Source organism: Nomia melanderi, unplaced genomic scaffold (assembly GCF_051020985.1).
Source record: "Nomia melanderi isolate GNS246 unplaced genomic scaffold, iyNomMela1 scaffold0105, whole genome shotgun sequence".
Taxonomy (NCBI): Eukaryota; Metazoa; Arthropoda; class Insecta; order Hymenoptera; family Halictidae; genus Nomia; species Nomia melanderi.
In genome coordinates, this window is record NW_027475220.1 from 135,001 (window position 1) to 141,535 (window position 6,535).

Below are 6,535 nucleotides of genomic sequence, written 5' to 3' on the forward strand. Positions count from 1 at the left end.
AAATATACAAATTTAATTAATAACATCAATTGATAAAGAAATTAATTAAAATACATATAATAAATAAATCCCTTCAAATATGTAAATTTAATTAATACCATCAATAAATAAAGAAAATTAATTAAATAGGTATAACAATAAATTTCCCTAAATATACAAATTTAATTAATAACATCAATTGATAAAGAAATTAATTAAAATACATATAATAAATAAATCCCTTCAAATATGTAAATTTAATTAATACCATCAATAAATAAAGAAAATTAATTAAATAGGTATAACAATAAATTTCCCTAAATATACAAATTTAATTAATAACATCAATTGATAAAGAAATTAATTAAAATACATATAATAAATAAATCCCTTCAAATATGTAAATTTAATTAATACCATCAATAAATAAAGAAAATTAATTAAATAGGTATAACAATAAATTTCCCTAAATATACAAATTTAATTAATAACATCAATTGATAAAGAAATTAATTAAAATACATATAATAAATAAATCCCTTCAAATATGTAAATTTAATTAATACCATCAATAAATAAAGAAAATTAATTAAATAGGTATAACAATAAATTTCCCTAAATATACAAATTTAATTAATAACATCAATTGATAAAGAAATTAATTAAAATACATATAATAAATAAATCCCTTCAAATATGTAAATTTAATTAATACCATCAATAAATAAAGAAAATTAATTAAATAGGTATAACAATAAATTTCCCTAAATATACAAATTTAATTAATAACATCAATTGATAAAGAAATTAATTAAAATACATATAATAAATAAATCCCTTCAAATATGTAAATTTAATTAATACCATCAATAAATAAAGAAAATTAATTAAATAGGTATAACAATAAATTTCCCTAAATATACAAATTTAATTAATAACATCAATTGATAAAGAAATTAATTAAAATACATATAATAAATAAATCCCTTCAAATATGTAAATTTAATTAATACCATCAATAAATAAAGAAAATTAATTAAATAGGTATAACAATAAATTTCCCTAAATATACAAATTTAATTAATAACATCAATTGATAAAGAAATTAATTAAAATACATATAATAAATAAATCCCTTCAAATATGTAAATTTAATTAATACCATCAATAAATAAAGAAAATTAATTAAATAGGTATAACAATAAATTTCCCTAAATATACAAATTTAATTAATAACATCAATTGATAAAGAAATTAATTAAAATACATATAATAAATAAATCCCTTCAAATATGTAAATTTAATTAATACCATCAATAAATAAAGAAAATTAATTAAATAGGTATAACAATAAATTTCCCTAAATATACAAATTTAATTAATAACATCAATTGATAAAGAAATTAATTAAAATACATATAATAAATAAATCCCTTCAAATATGTAAATTTAATTAATACCATCAATAAATAAAGAAAATTAATTAAATAGGTATAACAATAAATTTATATAAATAAGCTAAATAACATAAGCTAATAGGTTCATACCCTAAAAATAGAAAATATATTAATTCTTTTATATAATTAGTAATATGCCTGATTAAAAGGATTATTTTGATGTAATATTTAATGTAAAAATTTTACTATTACTAAATATTTTTTATTTCAAAAACTTAAATTAAATTTTATTTAAATTTAAATATTAATAAATTATTGATATTTAAAATTTTTAATAATTAAATATTTTTTAATATATTTAAGTGTATTTGCACATAAAATTTTGAATTTTAAAGAATTTAAAAAAATTAAATAAATATAAAAATTTTTAAATTATATTAATTTTAAATTTTTTATTTATATATTATATTAATTTAAATTTTTTAATTATAATTTATGAAAAACTCAAATTATTTTTTAAATAATTAATAAATCTAAATTTAATTATAAATTAATTTTAATAATAAATCAATTTTTATATTAACTTTAATTTTATCTTATATACCTATTTTAACTTTATATCTTTCAAATTTTTTTTATTTATGATTAATTATAGAAACTTTAAATTTAATTTTTATTTCTATTATATGTTTTTTAAATTTTAATAAAAAAAGAGTTTTATATTTTTTAATTTCTTCAATTTCAGGATTAATAATAATTTTTTCTTTTTTAATAATTATAATAAATAAAGAAATAAATATTTATTATATAATATTTATATTTTCTATTTGAATAAAAATAGGTATTATACCAATACATTTTTGAACAAATATTATTATAAAAAATATAAATTACTTTCTTATTTTTTATTTTACAACATTTATAAAATTTATCCCAATATTAATTATTTATTATTTTTGTAATTTAAATTTTTTTTTTTTCATAACTCTATACATAACATTATTAATATCACCAATTTTTATAATATCACAAATTTCATTAAAATTAATATTTTCATATTCATCAATATTTCATTCATCATTAATAATTTTCTTAATTAATTTTAATAATGAAATTTGAATACATTATTTTTTTATATATTTATCAATTTCTTATTTACTTTTTATATTTTTGAATCATTTCAATTTTATTAATTCTACAAATTTTAAATCATTTTTATATTTCAATAAATCAAATAAATTTAAATTAACAATTTTAATTCTTTTATATTGTCAATTACCCCCAATAACTTCATTTATTATAAAAATTGACATAATACAAAGTCTAATAAAAACAGGTATATTTAAAATAACTATCTTATTTATTATAATAATATCTGTATTTTCAACATTTAACTACTTAAATTTTTTCAATTTAAACTTTTCTGACACTCAAATAAAATATACTTATATATTTAATTTTAAAAAATTAAAATTTAAATTTATTTATAATAAAATATTTTATTTATTTATTTTTTTCTCACTAATATATTTTTTTTACTAAAATTTTAATTATTTACATAATATATTTAAATTTGCAATTTAATATTTTTATTTAAATTATAAAATTTTATTAATTCATAATATCAGAATTATCTATTCATAAATAAATTTACAATTTATCCCTTAATTTCAGGCATGATATTTTTCAAAAAGATTGTAAGTTAATTAATAAACTTTAATCCTTCAAAGATTAATATATATATATAATTTTATCAATCTTAAAAATTTAAATTTTTATATTTAACATATCAAAATGATTTTATTCAACAAACCATAAATACATTGGAATATTATACTTTATCTTTGCGATATGATCAGGTATACTTGGATCATCAATAAGAATAATTATTCGAATAGAACTAAGTACACCAGGATCATGAATTAATAATGATCAACTTTATAATACTATTGTTACAGCTCATGCATTTTTAATAATTTTTTTTATAGTTATACCATTTATAGTTGGAGGATTTGGGAATTGACTAATCCCTTTAATATTAGGAACACCAGATATAGCATTTCCACGTATAAATAATTTAAGTTTTTGATTATTAATCCCATCAATTTTATTACTAATTATCAGAAGAATTTCTGGATCCGGAATAGGAACAGGTTGAACAGTTTATCCACCATTATCATTAAATACATTTCACTCATCAATATCAGTTGATTACGGAATTATTTCACTTCACATTGCAGGAATATCATCAATTCTAGGAGCAATAAATTTTATTACAACAATTTATTATTCAAAAAATATTTCATTAAATTATAATCAAATTTCATTATTTCCTTGATCAATTATTATTACAGCAATTTTATTACTTTTATCTTTACCTGTATTAGCCGGAGCTATCACAATATTATTAACTGATCGAAACTTAAATACATCATTTTTTGAACCATCAGGAGGAGGAGATCCAATTCTTTACCAACATTTATTTTGATTTTTTGGACACCCTGAAGTTTATATTTTAATTTTACCTGGATTTGGATTAATTTCACAAATTATTATAAATGAAAGAGGAAAAAAAGAAACATTTGGAAATTTAAGAATAATTTATGCTATACTAGGTATTGGATTTTTAGGATTTATCGTATGAGCACATCATATATTTACTGTAGGATTAGATGTTGACACTCGAGCATATTTTACTGCCGCAACTATAGTAATTGCCGTACCAACAGGAATTAAAGTATTCAGATGATTATCAACATTCTATAGAACTAAAATTTTCTTAAACCCATCAATTTTATGATCTTTAGGATTTATCTCATTATTTACAATTGGTGGATTATCAGGAATTATATTATCTAATTCATCAATTGATATTATTCTTCATGACACATACTATGTTATTGGTCACTTTCATTACGTTTTATCAATAGGAGCTGTCTTTGCAATTTTTTCAAGAATTATTCATTGATATCCAAATTTTACTATATTAACATTAAATAAAAAATTATTAAATATTCATTTTTTTATAATATTTATTGGAGTAAATTTAACATTTTTTCCTCAACATTTTTTAGGATTAATAAGAATACCACGACGATACTCTGATTACCCAGATGCATATTATTGTTGAAATTTAATCTCTTCAATTGGATCATTAATTTCATTTAATAGATTAATTTTTTTCATTTTTATTATACTTGAAAGTTTAATTAAACAACGATTAATTCTATTAAAATATATCTTTTCATCATTAGAATGAATTAATTTATCCCCTTCAGAACATTGTTTTAATGAATTACCTATAATTCTTTTAAAAAATTAATTTAATATGGCAGATTTAAGTGCAATGGTCTTAAACACCATAAATAAAATGTAAATTTTTATTAAAAATTGCTCATTGAAATATATATTCATTCCCAGACCCAAATTCACCATTAATAGATAATCTAATTTATTTTTATAATTTTACAATAATTATTTTAATAATAATTACTATATCTATTATTTATATAAATTTTATAATTATAGAAAATAAATTCATTAATTTAAAATTTATTAAAAATCATAACTTAGAAATAATTTGAACTATCATTCCAATAATTATACTATTAATTATTTCTATCCCATCATTAAAAATACTTTACTTTATTGATGAATTATGAAATCCAACTTTTTTTTCAATTAAATCAATTGGACATCAATGATACTGATCTTACGAATACCCAGAATTTAATAATAATTCAATTGATTCATATATAATTAATCTATTAGAATTAAACTCATTTCGGTTACTAGATGTAGATAATCGATTAATCATTCCATTTAATACCCCAATTCGTATATTAACAACATCAATAGATGTTATTCATTCATGAACAGTTCCTTCAATAGGAATTAAAATAGATGCAACTCCAGGACGAATTAATCAAATATCATTAATTTCATTACGACCAGGATTATATTTTGGACAATGTTCAGAAATTTGCGGAGCTTACCATTCATTTATACCAATTACCATTGAAAGAACAAATTTAAAAAACTTTACTAATTGAATTAATAAATTAAACTTATAAATTAAAAAGAATTAGTTAAATTAAATAACATTAAATTGTCAATTTAAAATTATTTTATAAAAATATTTTTTTATCCATTAAGTATCTTAAAAATAAAGAATTAACCTTTTAAGTTAAATATAATAAAAAAATATTCTTAATGATAATTAAAAATTCTTTTATTCCTCAAATAAGACCTATAAAATGAACTTTAATTTTAATTTTTATTATTATTTTATTTACAATCATCACAATATTAATTCATTTCATAATAAATAATTTTATTTACAAAAATAAAATAACTCAAAAAAAAATAAACTTCAAAAAAAAATGATAATAATTATTCAAAAATATTATGATAACAAATATATTCTCAATCTTTGATCCTTCAACATCTAATAATTATTCTCTAAATTGAATCATTATAATTTGACCTATTTTAATTTTTAATTGATCTTATTGATTTATCCCCTCACGATTTAATTTTAAATGAATTATATTAATAAACTTTATTTTAAATGAATTTAAAATTTTAACAAAAAAAATTAACCATTATAATTTAATTATATTTTTAAGATTATTCTATTTAATTATAAATATAAATTTAATTAGTTTAATACCTTACGTATTTACACCAACAAGACATATAAGAATTAATTTAAGTTTATCTTTAAGATTATGAATTAGATTTATAATATTTGGTTGAATTAAAAATACAAAACATATATTAATTCATCTTGTACCTATAAATACACCTTCTATATTAATAAGATTTATAGTAATAATTGAATCAATCAGAAACTTTATTCGACCATGAACCTTAGCAATTCGATTATCCGCAAATATATTAGCTGGTCACTTACTTCTATCTTTATTAGGTTCTTCAATAACAAATTTATCAATTAAATTCATTCCAATAATAATTATTATTCAAAATTTATTAATAATTTTAGAAATTTCTGTAGCATTCATTCAATCATATGTATTTACAATTTTATCATTACTTTATTTTAATGAAACAAACTAGTTAAATTTATGAAAATTAATACAATTATAAATTCAAAAAATAATCCATTTCATATAACAACAAATAGACCTTGACCATTA

The 6,535-nt window shown here is 16.8% G+C and overlaps 1 pseudogene; it reads left to right on the top strand.

The window, feature by feature from the left end:
- Positions 1 to 3,174: 3,174 nt before the first annotated feature.
- LOC143175546 (cytochrome c oxidase subunit 1 pseudogene) lies at positions 3,175 to 4,698 on the top strand (annotated as a pseudogene).
- The last annotated feature ends 1,837 nt before the right edge of the window (positions 4,699 to 6,535 follow it).